This window comes from Hemiscyllium ocellatum, unplaced genomic scaffold (genome assembly GCF_020745735.1).
Source record: "Hemiscyllium ocellatum isolate sHemOce1 unplaced genomic scaffold, sHemOce1.pat.X.cur. scaffold_519_pat_ctg1, whole genome shotgun sequence".
In the NCBI taxonomy this organism is placed as follows: Eukaryota; Metazoa; Chordata; class Chondrichthyes; order Orectolobiformes; family Hemiscylliidae; genus Hemiscyllium; species Hemiscyllium ocellatum.
In genome coordinates, this window is record NW_026869096.1 from 374,500 (window position 1) to 399,597 (window position 25,098).

Genomic DNA, 25,098 nt, shown 5'->3' on the forward strand with positions numbered 1-25,098 from the left:
TTCTCCTGTTCCTAGTTCTTATGTTATACCTTCCTCCCTCACTCGTGACTTGGAGGTGCTGGTGTTGGATTAGGATGGACAAAATTAAAATTGACAGTACACCAGGTTATAGTCCAACAGGTTTATTTGGAAGCACTAGCGCTGCTGCTGCTACATCAGGTGGTTGTGTGTTTTTAACTTTGTCCCTCACAGTTGTAACTTATGAAAAGCAACAAAAGCCACGAAGCAGTGCGCATGCTCCAGCTAACAATAGTCGCAGGATGATTGATGTCAGCGGCGGACCAATGGAAGGATAGGGGCGGGGCTGGAGGACCTGGCTGGGCAGTTGGCCCTCCGACCAATCAGAGTGAATGAGAGGCGGGACTTGATTATACCACGTGACCATCGCGGAAAGGGCAGACGTGCGGGTGGAGAGCTGTGGTAAGGAAAGAAATAAACAGTCGGAAGCGGGAGGGAAATGGTGTTGGTATGGGCTGAGAGGTTTTGCGAACATTTGGTGCACGTCGGAAAATACAAATTTGAAACTTACAGTCTCGTTTTTGCAGTAAACGGGAAAATACCTCATCTCGCGATTGACTCGTGTAAGTGCCACCATCTTTATTTGGGGCAACGATTCACTGGACACGTGCGGCCGCCATCTTTGTAGGGGGCAAAGTTCAGAGGGGAGTATGTGCAGCTCTCCCTGATAGAGAGTCATGGGCAGGATTTACACAGAGCACATTCACACCCAGGGAAATGGATTTTTTTTCTCCGGATTTGTTTCGTCATTCATTTAAATGATTTGGGTGTGAATAGAGGCGGTACAGTTAGTAAGTTTGCAGGTGACACCAAAATTGTTGGTATTGTGGTCAGTGATAAAGGTTGTCTCAGAATACAATGGGATATTGATCAGATGGGCCAATGGGCTGGGGAGTGGCAGATAGGGTTTAATTTAGATAAATGTGAGGTGCTGCATTTTAGAAAAGCATATCAGCGCAGGACTCACACACTGAATTGTATGATCTTGGAGAGTCTTGCTGAACAAAGAGACCTTGGAATGCAGGTTCACAGTTCCTTGAAAGTACAGTCACAGGTAGATAGGATAGTGAAGAAGGCATTTGGTATGCTTCCCTTTATTGGTCAGAGCGTTGAGTAAAGGAGCTGGACAGGACATTGGTTAGGCCACTTTTGGAATATTGTGTGCATTTCTGGTCTCCCTCTTATCAGAAGGAGGCACTGAAACTTGAAAGGTTTGAGAATTGATTTTCAAGGATGTTGCCAGGGTTGGAGGACTTGAGTTGCAGGGAGAGGCTTAATAGGCTGGGGCCATTTTCCCTGGAGTGTGATGTTGAAGAGGTTTCTCTAATCGTGAGGGGCATGGATAGCGTAAGTACACAAGGTGTTTACCCTGGGGTGGTAGAGCCCAGAACTAGAGGATATAGGTTAAGGGTGAGAGGGGAAAATTCAACAGGGACCTAAAGGGCAACAAAAATTGTAATATTTCAAAGGCATTTGAATAGGAAGGGTTCAAAGGGATGTCGGCCAAGTGCTGGCAAATGGGAATAGATTAGGTTAGAATATCTGGTTGGCATAGACGTGTTGGACTGAAGAGTCTGTTTCAGTGTTAGACATCTCTGACTGTGGGATCATAAAAGTGAACACTGCTCTGATTCGCCTCTGAGCTCCTTGATGTCCATTTGTTCATTATCTAGCTTCCTCGGTCTCTGAGTGTATTTTTGCTCTGTTTAGTATTTTACTATTACGTTCACAGACCTTTTTGTAAATGAATTGTCCACTGTTGCCCGGCTCCTGACCATATTACAGAGGAGGTAGTACTGGATGTCTTCAATCGTAGCAAGGTGGATAAATCTCTGGGACCTGTTAAGGTGTATCCCAGAAATTTGTGGAAAGCTAGGAAAGTGATGGCAGTGCCCCTCCATAGATATTTATATTGTCATTGGTGACTGAAGAGGTGCTGGAAGGCATGTGCCATTATTTAAAAAGGTGGTAAGGAAAGGCCAGGGAACAAGAAATCAGTGAGCCTGAAGTCAGTGGCAGGCAAGTTGTTGGAAGGGATTCTGAGGGACGGGATATACATGTATTGGGAAAGATGAGAAATGATGAGGGATAGTCAACATGGCTTTGTGTGCGAAATTCTCTCTCTTACTTGATTTTTTTTTGAAGATGTGACAAAGATGATTGAAGGCAGACTGTGGACGTTGTCTATATGGACATTGAACAAAGCAGACTGGTTAGTATGGTAAGATAACATGAAATGTTGGGAGAACTAGCCATTTGGATACAAAACTGGCTTAAAAGTAGGAGGCAGAGGGTGGTGAAAGACTGTTGCTTTGTGGACTGGAGGTCTGTGAGCAACAGTGTGCTGCAGAAATGGATATTGGGTCCTTAAATAATTGACTTGGATGTGAATATGAGATATGGTCAGTAGGTTTACAGAAGACACCAAAATTGGAGGTGTAGTGGCCAATGAAGAAGGTTAGTTCAGAATGCAACAGGATCTTGACCAGATGGGCCATTGGGGCGAGGAATGGCAGACTGGGTTCAATTTAGACAAATGTAAGCTGTTGGATTTTGGAAAGGCAAATCAGGGCAGGACTTATACACTTAATGGTAAAGTCCTTGGGAATGTTGCTGAACATAGAGACCATGGAGTGCAGGTTCATTGTTTCTTGAAAGTAGAGTCGCAAGTAGGCAGGCTAGTGAAGGTAATGTTTGGTATGCTTATTTATTGGTCAATGCATTGAGTGCAGACGCTGGGGCGTCAGATTGTGGCTGGACGGGACATTGATTAAGCCATTTCAGGAATTCTGTTTTAAGCTTGAAATTCCCTGTTCTGGAAAGGATGTTGTGAATCTTGAAAGAGTTCAGATAAGATTTACAAAGACTTTGCTAGGGTTGGAGGATTTGGGCTACAGGGAGAGGCTGAATTGGCTAGGTTAATTTCCCTGGAGAGTCAAAGACTGAGAGGTGACTTCATGGAGATTTATAAAGTCATGAGGGACATGGATAAGGTGAACAGCCAGGGTCTTTTCCCCCAAGTTAGGTGGGTTCAAAACAAGATCACATGGGCTTAAGTTGAGATGGCAAAGATTTAAAACGGATCTAAGGGGCAAAGGTTTCAAGCTGTGTGTGTGGAATGAGCTGTCAGATGATGTAGTGGAGGCTGATAAAATTACATTTGAAAGGCATCCGATTGGATACATGAATAGGAAGGGTTTCCAATGATACGGACCAATTACGGGCAAATGGGGCTCCATTTGTTGAGGATTCCTAGTTGGCATGGACAAATTGGACCAAAGGTCTGCTTCTGTGCTGTACATCTCTATGGCACTAATAAATGAAAATAAGTTGTGTTCCTCTTTTGTGGAGAGCTAGCAGAAGCACAGATAATTGTCCTTGGAGCTGAGAAGTGATTTTAACCAGGTGCAAATTTGTTTCTAGGATATTAAATTTGCAGAGAGAGGGGAAATGTTAACAATGTCACAATTTTAGTAACTATTTTCATGTTATTGGCAAGTAATATGTGAACATTATTTTATTCAGTAAGTTCTGAGCATCTGGAACAGTCTGAATGGCAGCTGGACAGACTCAGCAGTTATTCATAAACAGATTGGAATTTTACATTTTAAGGGAAGATTTGGGGGGCGATGGGCAAATAGGAAGGGAATTTGGACAGATGTGCAGCATCTCCGGAGGGAGAGAGTACAGCCCCAATGGGCTGAATAGCCCCCAGTCCCCGTGCTCTGTGACACTGCCCCATTGACTGTGAATATTGAAGCTCATCCGAGGGCAGAGAGAGGGAGGATCCCACCACTCACCTCACAACGGGCCCCGGATGATTGATGCCAGCGCAGGCCAATAGGGGGCAGAGGGCAGTACTGGAGGACCAGGTCGTACCACTTTGTCCTCCAACCAATCGGAGTGAATGAGGGCATCCTCAAGGCTGGAACTAAAGGAAGGCACATATCACAGAGATTTGAGAAACTGGAGGACATGAGATAGGGAGCGTTCTGTGGCTGGTGAGGAATTATATAAATAAGGAAGAGTTGTGAGGCTGGATGAGGTGACAGTGATCGGGAGCGTTGTGAGGATGGAGGAATTTAGAGTTAGTGAGAATTAGTCATAATGTTATACAGCAAGGAAACAGGCCCTTTGGTCCAACCAGTCCATGCCAACCATAATTCCAAACTGAACTAATTGTACCTGCCTCTGCTTGGTCCACATCCATCCAAATATTTCCTATTTATGTCCTTATCTGAATGTCTTTTAAATACTGTAATTGTATTCACAGCTACCACTTCCTCTGGAAGTTCATTCCACGTGTCTAAATTGGTTTTTTTTTAAACCCTAATGTCTTTTCTCAAATCTTTCTTATTTCTTCTCAAAATGAATGCACCCGAGTTTTGAATCCCCTCTCCCCCGGCTATTCACCTTGTCTACACTCTTTCTGATTTTATAAACCTCGAATAAGGTCACCCCTCAACCTCGTGCACGCCAGTGAAAAAATTCCCAGCCTATCCAGCCTCTCCTTAGAACACAATCCCTCCATTCATGGCAACATGCTGGTAAATCTCTTCTGAACCTGCTCCAATTTAATAATATCCTTCCTATAACAGCACAAGGCCTCCCCAGTGTCCTGTACATCCTCAACATAACGTCCCAACTCCTGTACTCAAAGGTTTAAACAGTGAAGGCAAGCATGCTAAATACCTTCTTAACCATCTACATGTGACACAGACTTCAAAGTTGTGAAGCCCTCGGTCTCTCTGTTCCCATATCACTACTCAAGGCCCTACTTTTATTGAGTGTAAGTCCTGCCCTCATTTGTTTTGTCAGGATGTTATATTTTGCATTTATTCCAATCCAAAAAAATTGAGTATAAAGGCAGTAGGAGTATAATTAAGAGGGAGATCAGGAGGCAAAAAAGGACGTGAGATAGCTTTGGCGAATAGGTTTAAGGATAATCTAAAGGGCATTTGTAATCATTGTGATCTCCTCTGGAGTAGAGATGACCTGCATAAGAAGGATGGATTGTACCTGAATTGGAAGGTGTCTAATATCAAGCAGGGAGATTTGTTAGATACTTGGGAGGCATTAAACCAGTGAGGGAGTGGGTGTAAATCCAAGAAGATAGTGAGAAAGGAGGTATGTCTGAGACTGGTACAGTTCAGAAGTCAAATAGTCAAGGCAGGCAAGGGCAAGGCACAGAATGAAGTCAGACTCAGCAGTTGCACTGCATTTACCTCCACGCACGAGGTCTGACACAGAAGGCAGATGAGCTCAGGGTATGGTCTTGAACATGGCACTGGGATATTATCGCAATTTCAGAGGCATCACTCAGGGATGGGTAGGACTGGCAGCTTAATGTTCCAGGGTATAGATGCTATAGCAAGGATAGAAAGGGGGACAAGAGAGGAGGGGGGGTGGCATTTTTTATTCAGGATAGCATTATGTTTTTGCTGAGGGAGGATATTCCTGGGAGTACACCTAGTGAGGTTATTTAGGTGGAACTGGGAAATAAGAAAGGGATGATCACCTTATTGGTGTTTTCTGCATGGATTTCGTCTGGATCCTCTGGTTTCCTCCCACAGTCCAAAGATGTAGGTTGGATTATCCAGGCTGAATTACCCACAGTGTTCAGGGATGTGCAGGTTGGGTGGATTATCCAGGCTGAATTACCCACAGTGCTCGGGGATGTGCGGGTTGGGTGGCCCTGGGAAATGCAATGTTACAGGGGGACATTAGTATCTCTGCGTCAGTATCAGTGTGTTGCGCTGAATGACCTGCTTCCACACTGTTGGGAGTCTCCGATAATTCTACTAGTTTTAAAATAGTTACAGAAAATAATAGACCAGATCTACAAGTTAAGGTTCTGAATTGGACAAAGTCCAATTTTGATGGCACAAGGCAAGAACTTTGGCCCCTCCAGCCTGCTCTGCCATTCAATAAGATCAGGGCTGATCTTTTCATGGCCTCAGCTCCACATTCCTGCTCTCTCACCATAACCCTTAATTCTTTCCCTGTTTACAAATCTACATTTTGCCTTAAAGGCATTCAAATGCTGCAGTCAGCAGGGAACGCCACAGATTCACAACCCTTTAGCTGAAGAAGCTCCTCCTGATCTCAGTCCTAAATCTGCTCCACCTTATTTTGAGGCTATCCTCTGTAGTTTGACCCGCCCTCAGTGGAAATAGCCTCCCTGTTTCTGTCTTATCTCCTCCCCTCATAATTTTATTTGTTTCCTCTCCAACCTTCCATTCTTCTAAATTACAATGACTATAGAACCAGGTTTCTCAATCTCTCCACATACACCACCCTCTCAACTCCCAACTCAAACTAGTGACCCTCCTCTGTACTCTCTCCAGTGCCAGTACATCCTTGCTCATATAAGGGGACCAATCCTGTACACAGTACTCCAGGTGTGGCCTCCCCAGCACCCTGTACAGCTGCAGCATAACCATCCCTCTAGCAATGAAGGACAATATTCCCTTCACTGCCTTAATTACCTGCTGTACCTGCAAACCAGCTTCCTGTGATTCATGCACAAGGGCACCCAGCTCCCTCTGCACATAACGGACTCATAACGGCACACAAACCAACAGCCACGCTCAGACAACAACTTCCTAGAACAAAGGAGCCAATACCCAACATGAGCAAAACTAATGTAGTTTATAAAATACCATGCAAGGACTGCACAAAACACTATATAGGACAAACAGGAAGACAGCTAACAATCCGCATCCATGAACACCAACTAACCACGACACGACCAGCTATCCCTAGTAGCCACACACTCAGACAACAAGCAACATGAATTTGACTGGGAAAACACTACTATCATAGGGCAAGCCAGACAGAGAACAGCCAGGGAATTCCTAGAGGCATGGCATTCATCCACAAACTCCATCAACAAACACATCGACCTGGACCCAATATACCAACCACTACAGCGGACAGCTGAAACTGACACCCGGAAGCGGCAAGGACAGACCACTATAAATACCGGAAGAAACATCAAAGAAACGCTTCGCAGGAGGCTCCACAGCACTGATGATGTCTCCTAGCCAGGGGACGAAACGTTTGCAACTAAAACTTCCAGCTCGGCGAACAGAACCACTACAACAAGCACCCGAGCTACAAATCTTCGCACAAACTTTGAACATTTGTTAGAATATTATGTGCAGTTCAGACCTGCCTCCGATCAGAAGAGTGCTGTGAAACTTGAAATGTTTCAAAAAAGGATGCTGTTAGGGTTTTAGGATTTGAGGTTGGAGGCTGGGGCTGTTTTCCCTGGAGTGCCATAGGCTGAGCGGTGATGTTATGGAGGTTTATACTATCATGAGGGGCATGAATAGACTAAATTGAACAAGGTCTTTTCCCTGGAGTGGTGGTGTCCAGAAGTAGAGGGCATTGCTTTAGGGTGAGTGGATAAAATTTCAAAGGGGCCTAAAGGACAACTCTTTCCTACAGTGGGTGGAATGAGCTGCCAGAGGAAGTGGTGGAGGCTAGTACAATTAAAACATGTTAAAGGCATCTAAATAGACACATGATATGATTAGGAAGCGTTTACAGGGCTATGGGCAAAATGGGAATGGATTAGGTTCGGATACCTGGTTGGCATGGATGAGTTAGACCGAAGGGTCTGTGTCGGTGATATACATCTCTGACTGTGGGATCATAACAGCTTATACTGTTCTGCTTCATCTCTGGGCTCCCTCATGACCACTTTGTCAATATCTAGCTTCCTCAGTCTCGAACAATGGGTGTATTTTTGGTCTGTTTATTATTTTACTATTACTTTTACAGACGTTTTAGTAAGTTAATTTTTCACTGCCGCCGAGCCCCTGACCATGTGCTGCTTATTAATATTTTTCTGGAAAATCTTTGACTGTCAAGAATTCTTTTTTCCAATAAACATGTGTGTTTTCCTTCCATTTCTGACGATCAAATTCTGCACCATTTTCATTCCCTGTAATCCGTTTTGCACTCCCTGAAACATCATGTGTATTTCTCCTTCCACAGATCCCAGTGATTAATGCCAAAGCCCTGTTGCCTGGGGAGAGGGTGATGTTTGACTTTCTTGTACAGCTGCAGATTGTGTGGGGAAGGTGCTCCCACAATGTGGTTGGGTAAGAGACATTACACATTATTCATTACAGTAACAGTGATGATTTGAAGATGATGTCCAAATCAAGAACAGTTGTAATTTTATTGTCCTGCTTATAATTTCACAGAACTATTATTGGGAACTTTAGACATCAGGCCAGAGAAGGATGGTATTAGGTCAGGTGACCAAAAGCATTGCCAAATAAGCAGGTTTTAGGAATATCTTAAAGGAGGAAAGCAGACCTGTGAGGTTTTAGCTGCGGATTTCAGACCTTGTTGCTTTGGCAACTGTAAAAGCAGCCACACAGGTGAGGTAATGAATTAACAGATCATTGGGAGTCTCGAACAGAATGGGTTGTCGAGGTCTCAAAGGGTGTGAGATACAGCGAGCTGGGGATGGTCACAACCAAAAATTACATCAAGGGTGAGAATTTTAAATTGAGGGATGTGGGCCGGATGCTGGCAGGTGAGACTAGATTGGGTTGGGATATCTGGTCGGAATGGACAGGTTGGATTGAAGGGTCTGCTTCCATGCTGTACATCTCTGTGGGTCTATGTTGTTGATTATGAATAGCAGCCTTTTGATGGATCAACAAGTTTTCGAACAAGGGAGTACTTGGGCAGAGATTTAGTTTTTCTTGAGATTACAGGGAGGTTGAATGTGGGAAGTTGGCCAGGAGTGTGTTTGGATAATGAAGTCTCGAGATAACACAAGGTGGGTGAGAGTTTCTGAGCTGAGGTGAGGGTGGAATCAGCTAGAAATAGTGGTGTTGGAGTGGGACTAGGCTGTCCCCCTCACCTCACCTCTGGGATTCAGCTGGTTGTCAGGTTGTGAATCAGGGCAGTACCACAATCGGGAGCTGAGTGGCCCTGGTGGAGCCTAAAATGAGTGTCACTCAGCTGGCTGTTGCTGAGCAGCTGCTGCTTGGTAGCCCTGTTGATGACTACTTCCATCACTTTACTGCTGATCGAGTATGGACTGATAGAGGGAAATTTCCTGGGTTGGATTGCCCTGTGTTTGTGTTGAACATGCCTGTTCTACATTGTTGTTCGATGCCAGTGCTGAAGCGGTACGTGGCTTGGTGGATGGCAAGTTTTGGAGCACAAGCCATCTGTACTATTTCCAGAATATTTGCAGGACCTGTAGCCTATGCACTACTTAACCATTTCTTGATGTTATTCAAACTGAATTGATGTGAGAGGCCCCTCCATCAGTAAGGGTGGGGATACCTGTGATGCGTCCTCCAGTGAGTCGTTTAATTGTCCATCGCTGTTCACAATTGGGTGTGGCAGAACTGCAGAGCTCCGATCTGTTCCATTGGATGTAGAATCACTTAACTCTATTGCTTGCTGCTGATGCTGTTTGATATGCACGTAGTCCTGTTTGGTAGCTTCACCAGGTTGGCACTTTGTTTTTAGGTATGCCTGGTGCTGCTCTGGGCATGCCCTCCTTTCCTGTCCATTGTGATGGGTGAGAGTGGGATTTACAAACCCATGAGATTACAGATTGTGCTGGAGTACAGTTCTGCTGCTGTTATTATCCCACAGTGCCTCAGAGGTACCCAGTTTAAGATCTAACATCTCTTCAAAGTATATCCCATTTAGAATGGTGATAGTGCCACTCAACACAATGGAGATTTTTCTTAACTTTAAGGCAAGACTTTGTCTCCAAAAGGAATATGTGATGGTCGCTCGTACCGATACTGTCATGGGCAGATGTATCTGCAGCTGGTCAATTCATAACAATGAGATCGAGTATGTTTTTCCCTCTTGTTGGTTCCCTCACCACCCACTGCAGACTCAGTTGAGCAGCTATATCCTTTAGGACCTGACCAGCTCAGTCAGTAATTGTTGCAGAGCTCTCCCTCCCCATCATCCCTCTCCATTGCTCCACTGTTACTCAGTTATCAAACTGCTGACCACATTCCCACTACTCGATTAGGTGCAGCTTCCTCCAATGAAACATTATAATGGTTAAACCCGTTGCCTGACAAATTTCTTTCCCTTACTGCTGAGCCCCTCCCTCTCCCTGGGAACTCTGAGGCAGAACTACACTCTTCGTAATATTGCTCTCATATCTGTAACCCCAAGGTGACCTTCTGATCAGGTATCTACACAATCACTAACACCAGGAATTCCAATCTCTGAAACGTTGTTTGTCTCCTCCTCCCCCCAGCTCCATTGCTACTGAAACCCCTTACCCGCGTCGGTGTCGCCTTAAACTTGATGAATCTGAAGCGGAACCCTTGATTCCGTGACTGACCCAGAAGCTGGTTTCAGACTCCCCCATGATGGGAAACATCCTCTCACGATTTATCCTGTCAAACTCCTTAAGTGTCTGGTGGTGGGGTCTGATTGTAAGTGGTGGAAATGGCAGAGGATGATGTGTTGTATCTGGGTGGAAGGTAAGGACTTAGGGAGGGTTCTATCCTTGCAGTTGGATGTGTGGGTTTCAAAGGCAAAGATGCCAGACGCGGAGGAGACACTTTCAATGGTATTAACAACGTGGGAGAGAAAATTGCAGTCCTTGAAATACGGGGCCATTTGTTATGTTCAGGCTTTACTGGAACACTGCAGTAAGCACGAGACAGGGATGTTGGCCAGGGAACAGGCTCGTGTGTTAAAGTGACAGGCAGCTGGAAGCTCGGGGTCTGTTTTTGCAGCAAAATGTAGATCATCGTCTGCCATTTCCACCACCTCCACTGAGATGCTGCCAGACACTGGTTCCTGTCCCCTCCATTAACAGCTATGCACCCTCCCAGCCAGATCATAATCCACTCCTTTGTCTTTCCAAATGTTCCGGTCTCTCTCTGGGTTCTGTCCCTGCCTATTATTTACTCTTTAACCCCTATCTCCTGCAGTATAAAGATCTGCAGGTGAGTTGAATTGGCCAAGCTAAATTTCCCATAATGCTCAGGGATGTGTAGGTTAGGTGCATTAGTCAGGAGGAATATACAGTAATAGGGTAGGGGAATGGGTCTGGGTGGGATACCCTTCGGAGGGACGCTGTGGAACTTTAGGGCCGAATGGCCTGTTTCCATGCTGTCAGGATTCTAATGTTCCCAGCTCCCATCGGTCCTGAGGAAGGGCCACTGGACAGATTCCTGTTCCCAGATGCTGCCAGACCTGCTGAGCTTTCCCAGCACCTCCTGCTTGTTGTTCCTGATTGACACCATCCATCCACCTTCCGGGTTTGATTCAGGCAGGGGGAGGATCCCACCACTGACCTCACAATGGGGTCCAGCTGATTGATGGCAGCTTCGGACCAATAGGAAAAGGTGGTGGGACTGGTGGACCAAGTGGAACCAGCTGGTCATCCAAACAATGGGAGTGAATGAGGGGCGTGGCCAGTGGGATGACACGTCACCAGTAACTCCGCCTGTGCAGAGCCACGTGACTCGGCCGTTGGTGAATGTGGGAGACATAAACAGGGAAGGGGAGAGTGGCCTCGGAGACAGGGAGATAATGAGTCACTTTAGACTGGGAAGTTTTAATTACACTCTGTGTAGGTCGTTAATCTGAATTAGAAACTCTTTCCCACGTTTGCATCAGATGGGAAAATGGCTGCAGCCCTCAGGCATTGATAGGTCCTGGACTATGGCCGCCATCTTTATTGGGGGCAAGTCATAGTGAGGCACATGTCCTCTTCCAAGGATGGGGGGTGTGTACGATTTGAAGAGAGGCATTTACACATCAAGCACATACCAAGAGAACAGTATGTCTTTATATTCTTCCTGCACTGGCTCTGTGTTTTGTTTTGAGTTCATTTCATAGGATATTAAATCAGAATAATTGAGGTTGGGATCTCAAAAGCAAGTTTTTGCAGTCAATGGAGTCATCAGGATCTGAATATCATTGGCATTTAACTGTGGAAGGAGAAAGGTTTGTCTGTTCTATTTGTGGGAAAATATCTCCAATATTTTTGTTAAGCAGAAAGATGTACAAATTCGTGGTTGGATCACCCTTTGGGTGTGTGCTCTGTTCTGGGCCCTGCAGCTGAGGAAGGAAATATTGGCCTGAGAGGGAGCACAGATTTATCCAAATTACACCTTGTCTCTTTGTAAGAACTCTCAGATTTAGACCCAGTTACCCACTTCATGATGTTAACCTGTAAACTTCATATTTTCAATTAGCTGCAAACTTCCCATTTAAACTCCTTTTGGACTCAAATTCCAGTACCTTTTCAGGTGGGATGTTCCAGATTCTGATAACTGTCTGTTCATTCAGAAGCTGTTGACTCTGGGGTTACAAAGGGCTGAATTGAAAGATGAGGTGCTGTCCCTGAGCTCCCATTGAGATGCATTGGAACAGTACAGGAGGCTGAGGGCAGTGTAGGTGTGAGCAGACAATGACAATGACAGGGCTGCACTGTGAGGGCTGCTTGGCTCAATGAGAGTGTTTTGGAGTTGGGTGTAAACAGAGGGAGGTGGGACAGGGAGAAGGTGAAGCTGAAACTCAGTTTTAGTTCAGGCCGTTCAGAAATTCCCATGGTCCCAATGGGAACAGCCAGTTTTTAAGTGAAACCTGCGGGGTATTTGTTAACAGTTATTAATGTATTTTTCCTGAGGGCAGTTGAGAGTTAACCACATTGCTGTGGGTCTGGAGTCACATGTAGGCCAGACCAGGTGAGGATGACAGTTTCCTTCCCTACAGGACATTAGTGAACCAGATGGGTTTTCTAACAATCGACAATAGTTTCATGGTCATCATTCGCCTTTTCATTCTAGATTGTATTGGATGCCGATGCTGCCATGTTGGGATTCTAACCCTAATTCTTGGAACATTGCACACGTCACTCATCTGGCAGGAATACCATTAAGCCATTGCCTTCCTTTTTAGCAATGTTTAAAGAAAGTTCCATCATTCTACGTGTACAATGTGAGATAAAATACTGCAACGTCCATGTGTTAGCCTCTCCAAAAGGTCAATCAACAGAAATTTGCTTGGGGGTGAAATATTTCACTTTTTTTGGGGGGTGGGGTTTATTAAACAAAAATGAATCCAAATAAAAAATCTTCTGCCACAGACATGTAATTTCTGAAGCTGGAGGGGGTTTACAGAGACAGGGAGGGTTGTGGGGCCAGAGGGGGACTGTTGTCCAAACATCACTGTGGTGTACATGGACTGCAGCATTTCAGGGAGGCGGTTAACCACCACTTTCTCCAAGACAAGTAAATGGGGCCAATAAATACTGGTCTGGGCAGCAAAGGCAACCCCCAGTGAATAAACCAAGCAGTGACCTCTCTGAGCTGACTTGCTGTGAAGTTAAAAACCTCTCTGGAAATGGAGTGGACAGAGAAGAGAAACAGTGACATTTCACAGCTGCCCTCAGAGAGACCTCACCCTTGGAAGTACTCAGAGCCAGGGATCAGCTCAGTGAGTTTCAGTCTCTTCAAATATCAATCTTAGTCGGTTTTATTTTATTAAATCTACAATCATGAGTCAGGTGAGGATTTCTTTTTAATGTCTTATAGTCTCTTGATTAAATGTTTAAGATATGAAATGTAAGCATTGTTATTCTCGGGCAGTATTTTTTGAGCAGTAAGACTGTGCCTTTGTCTTGGTCTGTAGGTTGTTAAGGCGGAGAGATGGCCTGTTGTAGAGTGGCGTGCTGTTCCTGTCTGATGTGGGAGATTAGGGAGAGTTTCAATGATCCTGATGATTATGTCTGCAGGAAATGTGATTGCAAATCCTATTGGATCGCATGGATTGGTGGAGGAGTGATTAAAGGCAGTGAGGAATTGACAGGAGCCGGGGGGTGTGATAGGTGGCAGTCTCAGGATTGCAGGATACTGCAGATACAGTCAGGTAGATGGGTTACCTCCAGGAACGCTAGGAGGGATAGGTAGGTACTGCAGGAGTCTCCTGTGGATATCCCCATCTCAGACATGTATACTGTTTTGGAAAATGTAGGTGGTAATAGACTTTCATGTAGCACTGACAGCCAAGTTACTGGTACTGAGACTGGATTCTAACATAATGTGAGGTATATCCAGATCCACACGATAGATGGTGATAGGGGACTCTCTAGTCAGGGGCACAGTCTGCCGTTTCTGCAGCTGACAGTGAGAGATCAGAATGGGGTGGTGCTGCCCTGGTGCCAGTGTCAAGGATGTCTCTCAGAGGGAGCAGAATATTCTCAAAAGAGAAAATAACCAGTGGGAGGACATTGTACATTGGTACCAATGGCATAGCAAGGGGAAAGCATGGGGTCCTGACGAGCAGGGAGATTTGCTAGTGCCACTCGGGAGGCATTAAACCAGTGAGGGAGTCAGGGTAATCCTAAAGAGATAGTGAGAAAAGAGGTGAGTCTGAGGCTGGTACTGTTCACCACATCAGACTGTCAAGGCAGGCAAGAGCAAGTCACAGAATGAGGTGCGACGGACCAGTTTCACTGCATTTATTTCAGTGCAAGAGACCTGACAGGTCAGGCAGGTGGGCTCAGGGTATGGTTTTGAACATGGCACTGGGATATTACAGCAATTACAGAGGCAGCACTCAGGGATGGATAGGACTAGCAGCTTAATGTTCCAGGGTATAGATGCTATAGCAAGGGGACAACAGAGCAGGGGGAGAGGTGTTTTTGATTAGGAATAACATTATGGCTGGGCTTCGGGAGGATATTCCTGGGAGTACATCCAGACAAGTTATTTGGGTGGTACTGAGAAATAAGAAAGGGATGACCATCTTACTGGGATTGTATTATAGACACTCTCCCAATAGTCAGCGGGGAATTGAGACACCATTTTACCGGCAGACCTCAGTTATCTGTAAGAATAATATAGTTGCAATGATAAGGGGTTTTAACTTTACCAACATGGCCTCGGAGTGCTGTAGTGTTAAGGGCTTGGATGGAAATGTATTTGTTCAGTGTGTACGAGAACATTTCTGATTGAGTTTGTAGGATGTACCTACTAGAGAAGGAACAAAACCTGACCTGTTTTCTTTCCTCATTCACAGGATGAGGCTGTCACTGGCTCGGCCAGCATTTATTGCTGCGTTTACCCAGGGCAGTTAAGAGTCAACCACGTTGCTCTAGGTCTGGAGTCCCATGCAGACCAGACCAGGTAAGGATGGCATTTTCCTTCCCTAAAGGTCATGAGTGAACCACATGGGTTTTTTCAACAATTGACAATGGATTCCTGTCGTCACTAGATTATTTTTTCCAGATATTTATTGAATTCATGTTCCAAAATCTGCCGTGATGGGATTCAAAGCCTTGTCCCCAGAACGTTATCTGGGTCTCTGAATTAACTGTCTAGCGATAATTTCACTCCGTCATCGCTGCCTCTTAGGAAATGAGGCAGGGTGAGTGACTGAGGTATTAGTGGGGCAGCGCATCAGCACCGAAGATCCCACAGTATTGTGGCTCAGTGGTTAGTGCTGCTTCCTCAGCACCAGGGACCTGGGTTTGATTCCAGCCTTGGGCAACTGTCTGTGTTGGAGTTGGCACATTCTCCCCAGTGTCTGTGAGGATTTCCTTCGGGTGTTCCAGTTTGCTCCCGCAGTCCAAAGATGTGTAGGTTAGTTGGATGAACCATGTTAAATTTCCCATAGTGACTAGATGCAGTATATGAGGTTTTGGGATGTGCAGGCAAATCTCTGCCTGATGTGAAAAGATCCTTTTGAGGTCTTGGACAGAGGTCAGAGGGAGGTGTGGCCGCATGTTTTACATTTCCTGTGACGGTAAGGGAGGGTCAAGGGTGTGGAGCGTGGGTTGGTGGGAGAGTGTGGACCGAACAAGGAAGGCACAACGGGACAGAAATGATCAGGGAGAGTCACTGTGGCTTTGTACATGCACAGTTGGGTCTCACTAACTTGAGTGAGTGTTTTGAAGTGACAAAGAAAATTGATTAAACCAGGCGGTGAATGCTGTTTATATGGACATTCAACAAGGTTCCACAAAGCAGACTGGTTAGCAGGGTTAGATCACATGGAATGCAGACAGAGCAAGCCATTACAAAACTACCTTGAAGGTAGGAGACCGAGGATGATGGAGGGTTGCTTTGCGCACTGGAGGTCTGTGAGCAGCAGTGTGCTGCAATGATGGATATTGGGCCCTTAAATAAATGACTTGGATGTGAATATATGAGGTATGGTCAGTAGGTTTACAGAAGACACCAAAATTGGAGGTGTCATGGACAGTGAAGAAGGTTAGCTCAGAATACAACAGGATCTTGATCAGATGGGCCATTGGAGCAAGGAATGGCAGACGGAGTTCAATTTAGATAAATGTGAGCTGTTGTATTTTGGAAAGGCAAATCAGGGCAGGACTTGTGCACTTAATGGTAATGTCCTGGGGAGCGTTGCTGAACAAAGAGACCTTGGAATGCAGGTTCATAGTTCCCTGAAAGTAGAGTCCCAGGGAGGCGAGGGAGTGAATGCAGCATTTGGTACGCTCCCCGTTATTGGTCAATGCGTTGAATGCAGCTGTTGTGATGTCATATTGTGGCTGTACAGAATATTGATTAAGGCCCTTCTGGAATTCTGTTGTCAGTTCCAATCTCCCTGTTCTTGGAATAATGTCGAGAAACTTGAAAGGGTTCAGAAAATATTTGCAAGGACTTTCCCGGGGATGGACGGTTTGAGCTGTTGGGAAAGGCTGAATAGGCTGGGACTATTTTCCCTGGAGAGTTGGAGGCTGAGAGGTGATCTTATAAAATCATGAAGGGCATGGATAAGGTGAGCAGTCAGAGGCTTCTTCCCAAGTTCGGTGGGTCCGAAAATAGAGGGTACAGGCTTAAGGTGAGAGGGAAAAGGTTTAAAAGGAATCTAAGGGGCATCTTATTCATGTTGAGGGCATTGCATGTATGGAATGAACTGCCAGAGGAGGGGGTGGAGGCTAGTACAATTGCAGCATTTAAAAGGCATCTGATTGGGTACATGAAGAGGGAGGTTTTAGAGGGATGAGGGTGAACCGCTGGCAAATGGGACTCCATTAACGCTCTCCGTTATTGGTCAATGCATTGAATACAGAAGCTGGGACGTCATATTGTGGCTGGACAGGACGTTGATTAAGCCACTTCTGGAATTCTGTTTTCAGTTTGAATTTCCCTGTTCTGGGAAGGATGTTGTGAAACTTGAAAAGGTTTGGACAAGATTTACAAAAACGTTACCAGGATTGGAGGATTTGGGCTACAGGGAGGGGCTGAATAGGCTGGGGCTATTTTCTCTGGAGAGTCAAAGACTGAGAGGTGACTTCATGGAGATTTATAAAATCACGAGGGGCGTGGATAAGGTGAGCAGCTGGGGTCCTATTTCCTCAGGTTAGGTGGGTCCAAAACTAGAGCACATGGGTTTAAGTTGAGAGGGCAAAGATTTAAAAGGGATCTAAGTGGCGACTTTTTCAAGCTGAGTGTGGTGTGTGTATGGGAGGGGCTACCAGATGAAGTAGTGGAGGCTGATAAAATCACAACATTTAAAAGGCTTCCAATTGGGTACATGAATAGGAAGGGTTTTGATGGATACAGGCCAATAGATGGTAAATGGGAATCCATTAGTTTAGGATTCCTTGTTGGCATGGACGAATTGGACCGGAGGTCTGTTTCTTTGATCTTAATCAATTAAGATGCATTCCTCTCTTTTGTGCAGAGCTAGCTGAAGCACAGATAATTACCTTGGAGCTGAGAAGGTGAAGCAGTGATTTTGAACTGGTGCAGATTTGGTTCCAAGGTCTTGAATTTGCAAAGAGAGAGAGGAATTGTTAACCCTGTCACAATTTTTAGTAACTACTTTCAAGTAATTGGCAAATAATACAAGGTGAAAATGTGAACACTATTTTACTCAGTAAGTTCTGAGCATCTGGAACAGTCTGAACGACATAGATTCAGCAGGTATTCTGAAACAGACTTGGAATTTTACTTTTTAAGGAAAGATTTGGGAGGCTATGGGCTCATGGGAGCAGACTTGGGACAGATTTGCAGCATCTCCAGAGGGGGAGAGTACAGCCCCAATGGGCTGAATAGCCCCCAGCCCCTGTGCTCTGTGATACTGCCCCATTCACTGTGAATGATGAAGCTCATCCCAGGGCAGAGAGAGGGAGGAGCCCACCACTCACCTCACAATGGGGGATGGCTTGATTAACGGCAGCTCCAGACCAATAGGAGGAGAGTCTGTGTGGTCCTGCAGCCAATGGGAGTGAATGAGGGGTGTGGCCAGCAAGACGACACCTGTCCATGAGCTGTGCAGGTGCAGTGTCACTGGGTGGGGGTGGGAGAGACAGCAGGGACTGGGACAGAGGCTGTAGGACCTGAATTACAAACTCCCGGTAAATTAAAACCAAAAGAACTGCAGATGCTGTAAATCAGAAACAACAACCAGGAGGTTCTGGAGAAGCTCAGCAGGTCTGGCAGCATCTGTGACGAGAGATCAGAGTTAACGTTTCAGATCCGGTGTCCCTTCCACAGAACAGATGTCACTGAGAAAAAAAAAGTCCGTTTATGTGCAGAAGATAGTGTGGGGGGATGGGGGCAAGATAAAAGGAGTAAAGGTGGGGATAGAGTGAGAAGAGCGGTTGGATAAAGGAGTGGATAACGATCTGACTAGGGGAGGGTGACTCGCTGTTAATGGAGACTGTTAGTGGCTAACCATAGGTAGTGTGTAATGACAGGCTGTGACATGAGGTGGCTACGACATGAGGTTGTTAACCTGTGGTTAGCCACTAACTGTCTCCATTGTAAGCTGTTGCCCACCTATATCACTGCACGATTGGAGCAGCCGAGGACACAAACCTTTGGAATATCCTCCCTAACCCCCTCTGTCCGCCTTAAAGATGTATCTAAAAATCGTTCTCTTTAATCAACGTTTCCATCATCCGTGAAACATTTTAGGAGAATTGTCAATGTGAAAGGCTCCATACAATGCAGGTAGTTGTTGTTATTGTCTGACATCAGGAGAAACAGGGATGAGCCCTCTCTCTCTCATACCTGATGAACAGCAGCAAAAGCAGGAAGCACTGAGCATGCTCCAGCCCACAATGGGCCTCGGATTATTGATGTCAGCGCAGGACCAATAAGAGTCAGGGGAACGAGGCTGGAGGACCAGGATGTGCCAGTTGGTCCTTCAACCAATCGGAGTGAATGAGGGGCGGGACAATACTCAACCACGTGATAAACCTCACTGACAGCACAGTGTTGTTGTGACCAAGGCATTGGAGATGTGTGAAGGTGCAGGGCAGGGGAAAGGAAAGACATAGACCAGAAAGAGAAGGAAATTTTCATGGTATGGGATGAGAGGTTTTACAGAACTTAGTGCACATTGTGAATCACAAATTTGAAAATCCCAAATTCTGCCCCATTTTCCCTCCTTATAATGCATTTTGCACTCCCTGAAATAGCAACTGTGTTTCTCCCTCCACAGATCCCAGTGATCAGTGCCAAAGCCCCATTGCCTGTGGAGAGGGTGATGTTTGATTTCCCTGTCCAGCTGCAGTTCATGTGGTGAAGGTGCTCCCACAATGTGGTTGGGTAAGTGCTGTTATAGATTATACACTCAGCAATATTGAAGAGTTGACAATGTATGTGCAAATCAGCAACAGTTTGTTTTTTTTAATCATGTTTATAATTTCACAGAAATACTATTGAAAAATTCTGGCATAAGGCCACAGATTGAGATACTAGGTCAAGTGATAAAAAGCATTGCCAAATGAGCAGGTTTTCGAGAACACCTTAAAAGAGGAAAGCAGGTCTGAGAGGGTTCAGGTGGGAATTCCAGACAGTGTTGCCTTGGCAACAGTAGAAACAGCCAGACAGGTGAAGCAATGAATAAACACAAATGAGTTGTCAAGGTCTTGCAGGGTGTGTGGTGCAGGGAGACAGGGATGTTCACAGGGTGAGAATTTTAAATTGTTGCCTGTAAATAGGAGCCTTTTGATGGATCAACTTAGTTTTGGTACAAGTGAGCACTTGGGCAGGAGGGTTTAAGATACTCTTGAGATTACATGTAAGTTGAATGTGGGAGGCTGGCCAAGAGTGTTTGGATAATTAAGTCTGGAGATAAATACTCGTCCATCCCTGCATTCAGTAAATGAGCTGAGACTAGGGTGGAGTTGGGTGATGTCACCAATGAAGAAAGTGTGTTTTTGGAGTTGGGCTCTTCCTCCACATCACCCCCACCTCCCTCCCCTCACCAAATCACAGGTATTGTTCCTTGTTCTGTCTGTCTGTCTTTTCTGGTTATGTCCTTCTCTCCCATTCTGCTACGAAGTAATATTTTGACCTCACCGTTGTTGGAAAAACCTACTCCATCCCCACTCTCCCATTCCTTTCTAAATTCCTTGTATGTGGTGTCCCTCAAGGATCGATTCTTGGTCCCTCCTGTTTCTCACCTACATACTGTCAGGAGGTGACATCGTCCAAAAGCACCGTCTGAGGGTTCACATGTACACTGACAATGCCTAGCTCTCCCTCCCCATCATCCCTCTCCATTACTCAGTTATCAAACTGCTCATCACACTCCCACTACGCGATTGGCTGCAATTTCCTGCAACGGAACATTGAAATGGTTAAACCCATTGCCTTCAGTTGCTATTACAAATTCCTTTCCCTTACTGCTGAGCCCCTCCCTCTCCCTGGGAACTGTCTGAGGCAGAACTACACTCTTCACAATATTGCTCTCATATCTGTAACCCCAAGGTGACCTTCTGATCAGGTATCTACACAATCACAAACACCAGGAATTCCAATCTCTAAAACGTTGCTTCCCCCCCCCCCCCTTCACCCCAGCTCCATTGCTACTGAAACCCCTGACCCGTGTTGATGTTGCCTTAAACTTGACGAATCTAAAACAGAACCCTTGATTCCGTTACTATCCGAGTATCTGATTCCAGATCCCTCATGATGGGAAACATCCTCTCAGTATTTACCCTGTCAAACTCCTTAAGAATCCTGCATGTTACAATGAGATCACCTCTCATTCTTCCCAAATCCAGTGAGTAGAGTCCCAACATTTTCAGCCTTTTCTTAAAAGATAATCCCTACAAGCCAGGGATCATCCCAGTTAATCTTTTCTGAAATGCCTCGGATGAAATTATGTATTCCCTTAAATAAAGGGACCAAAACTTCTGTCATTACTCCAGATGTGGTCTCACTCGCACTTTGTAAAGTTACTCTCAGGTATATACTCCAAACACTTACACTGAAAACTCCTTGTAATAAGAAACAGCGTTCCATTCCCCATCCTGATTCCCTGTTGTAACTGTGTTTCCTACGCAATTACCCCTGGTCCCTTTGTGGTGCAGCTTTCGACAGTTTCCACCATTTACATAGCACTCTGTTCTTTTATTATCTCCTCCAAAATGAGCAACTTCACAATTTCCCAAATTATGCTCCATTTGCTAACTTGTTGCCCACTTCTCCAATGAATCCCTCTCTGTAAACTGTTTATAATCCTTTTGGAACTTTACCGTTCTGCCTTTTCTCAGAGATTTCCCCGCTCATTCTTCTAAACATTTCCTGGGAGCACTGGGCAGTGGGAAGCAGTTGTTACCTTTTCAGAGAGACTCTTTGGAATGACTGGGAGGAGCTTGCTGCTCATGGGTCAGAATGGAGACAACTTGCCCATCGAGCTGCATGAGCCTTTCACCCCCCCCTGTCTAATTGATGAGGCACAGCAGCAGCACGGAAGGAAAGAAAAGGAAGCACACATCCTGCTCTCCACATCGCACTGACTCTTGAAACATTGTGTCCCATGTGTCAAAGATCTGCCCTGTTCAGTCACATGAAGACCCAGTGTGGAAACTCACAGAAACCCATACAGATTTCCCCCTGAACTAACTGCTGACCCCCACAAGGGTTAATGTGTCCAGTCATCCTGGGCCAGGAGGAGGGGGTGGTGAGAGTTTCTTAAATGAACTGACAGTGACAGTTTTATAAACGTGTATTACAGGTGGACATTCAGATGGTAATCTCAGTAATTGTAACGTCAAACTGTGACAAAATTCCTCAATTCATCAGGAGCTGGATATTCACATTGTGTGTGAGTATTGTATTCCAGCTCATTCCCATTTGCTGCATAAATGTCCTCTTTTGAATCACCCCACACTCTCAGTAGATCTCCCCCAAGTCTTCAATATGTGTCCTGTAATCCTTTTCTGATGAACTCATGAGTGTAAGGTGGATTATTCTAAATCTGTAAACCCCTCTGTCACAGGGCACCCGCAATTTCCTCTGCTACAAGGAGAACAATCTGTTTCCCCAAACCCCTGATTCCCCAATGTCTGTTTGCTCCCTATAAGGCACACATCAGGATTGTGTTGGAACATTCCCCACTTGCCTGCATCAGTGCAGCCCCCAACAATATTAAAGTGAACATCCTCCAGGACAAAGCACTGTGCCTGAGTGGTGTCCCATCCACCACCTTCAGCGTTCCCTCTCCCCATCCCCAGGGTACAGTGGCATCACTGTGTAAAAGGGAAAGGCAGCATTGTCTGACCAGACCAATAGGGCTGCTCTCTCATTAGGGAGAAATGTCTGGTGGTGGGTTTAACCTGAAGGTTACCACAGCCCAGGCAAGGGGAGAGGTTGAGAACAAGAGTCCATCTATTGTAGATGGATATTCTTGATATTTATTAACAGCACCCATGTCTCTGCAACTAAAATCCCCCATTCCTTGAACCATCCTGGTAAATCTCCTGTGCCCCCCCCCTCAGGGACCCTGCCATCCTTCCCAATGTGTGGGTGATCTCTGGTTTGCACAGACCCAGCTGCTCTGTGTTCCTGTGGGTGATGTCCTCATCGAGCAACAGTTGCATTGAACCTCACTGTCTGTAAGGGTGGGAGACACAGAAATCCCGGTAGCATTTGAGATGTATTTAGTGTGCACTTGCAATGCCATGATAGATGAGACTTTTCCACAATTATCGGAAAATAGATGAGGACAGTTAGGTGGTAGTTTTCTTTGTCACAGACCCGATGTACTACCAGAGCCTTTTTCTGTTCTGTAGACCGCTAAGATGTTTATTATAGGAATATGACAGGCTCCATTGGACTTCAGGTCAGAAAGGGTGATACTAGAGTAGATGACATATTATTGGCCGATGTTTTGGGAGGAAAAGGAGATTGAGAGGTTTAAGGAAGAATTCAGAAGCTCAGCACAGAATCGGAAAGGGCCGTCATCAAGTGAGAAATAAACATTGGGAATCCTGAAGGCTGGAAATAAAAAAGGCACATATAGCAGAGCTTTGAGAGACTGGAGGGGATTAGAGATAGGGAGAGTAATGAAGCTGGAGGAGATGAAAGTTGGAGAGGATTCTGAGGATTGAGGATGTTACAGAGATAGAGATATTTCTGATAGACTTTTTTGAGTTTTGAGGCTGGAGAGGAATTATCGAGATAAGGAAGAGTTGTAAGACTGGATGAGGTGGCATTGACGGAGAGTTCCGAGCATAGAGGAATTTACAGAGATAACGAGCGATAGAGTCAGAACGTTATACAGCACTGACACACACCCTGTGTTCCAACCAGTCCGTGTCAACCATAAATTCGAACTGAACTAATCGCATCTACCTCCACTTAGTCCAAATCCATCCAAGCATTCCCTATCGATATACAGGTCCAAATGCTTTTTCCTCTTAGAATCCCATTCCCCTACCGTTTTACTCTACATTTACCCCTTACTAATTCACTAAACCCAATCATCCCTGAACACTATGGGCAATTGAGGACTGCCAGTTCACCTACCCTGTACATCTGTGGCTTGTGGGAAGAAACAGGAGCACCTGGAGGAACTCACGCTGACACGGGGAAGCATATCCAAACTCCACATGGACAGCCACCCAATGCAGGAATTGAACCTGTGTCCCTGGCAGCAGTGCTAACCATTGAGCCACTGTGCCACCCTTAAATTGTAATTGTATTCACAGCTACCACGTACTCTGCTAGTTTATTCCACATGTGAATCACTCTCTGTACAAAAACAAAAAGTAAAATCCGGAACGTCTTTTTAGGGTCTTCCTTTTCTCACCCACTCTTGAATCGCGCCCCTCCTGGAAAGGGCACCTGCTGTTCACATTACCTATACTCTTCAGGATTTTACAAACCTCCAATAAGGTCACCCCTCAGCCTCCTACACCCCAGTGAAAGAGGTCCCAGCCTACCTAGCCTCTCCTTATAACCGAAAGCATCCGTTCCCATCAACATCCTGGTAAATCTCTTCTGAACCCGCTCCGACTTAATAACATCTGTCCTATAACAGCACAACCTGAACTGAGCACAGTATTCCAGAAGAGGCCTCACCAACATCCTGTACAACCTCAATGTAATGTCCCAACTCCTATACTCAAAGGTGTGAGCAATGAAGGCAAGTGTGCTATACATCTTCTGAACAACCCTGTCTACATGTGACATAAACTGCAAAGATCTGAACCCCGAGGTCTCTTTGTTCTATATCACTATGCAAGGCCCGACTTTTAATCAGTGTAAGTCCTGCCCTTTTATCAAGATGAAATATTTGGCATTTATTCCAATCCAGAACATCCTTCTAGTATAAAGGCAATAGAAGTATACTTAAGAGGAAAATCAGTAAGGCAAAAAGGGGACAGGACACAGTTTTGGCGAATAGGGTAAGGACAATCCAAAGGGTTTTTATAAATACATTAAGAGCAAATGGGTTACTAGAGACAGAATAGGGCTCCTCAAGGATCAGCAAGGCAGCCTGTGTGTGGATCTGCAGGCGATGGGGTGGGGAGGGGATACTAAACAAGTATTTTGCATCAGCATTTACTGTGGAGAAGGATATGGAAGATATAGAATGTTGGAAATCGATGGTGACACCTTGAAAAATGTCCATATTACAGCGAAGGTGGTACTGGATGTCTTGGAACGCAGAAAGGTGGATAAATGCCCAGGATTTCATCAGGTGTGTCCTAAAATTCTGTAGGAAGCTAGGGAAGTGATTGCTGGGCCCCTTGCTGAGATTTTTGTATCAGCGATAGTCACAGCTGAGGTGCCAGAAGACTGGGGGTTGGTTAATATGATGATACTGTTTAATGAAGGC

The 25,098-nt window shown here is 45.4% G+C and overlaps 1 long non-coding RNA gene across 2 annotated transcripts in view; it reads left to right on the top strand.

Annotated features, from left to right (window-relative positions):
- The first annotated feature begins 15,113 nt into the window (after nt 1-15,113).
- The window catches only part of LOC132813896 (uncharacterized), a 48,698-nt gene continuing 38,713 nt past the window's right edge, over nt 15,114-25,098 (top strand). For both annotated transcript variants that reach the window (XR_009644203.1, XR_009644202.1), the window contains exons 1-2: nt 15,114-15,173; nt 19,465-19,571. This is a non-coding gene — a long non-coding RNA (uncharacterized LOC132813896). The remainder of the gene's footprint in view (nt 15,174-19,464; nt 19,572-25,098) is intronic.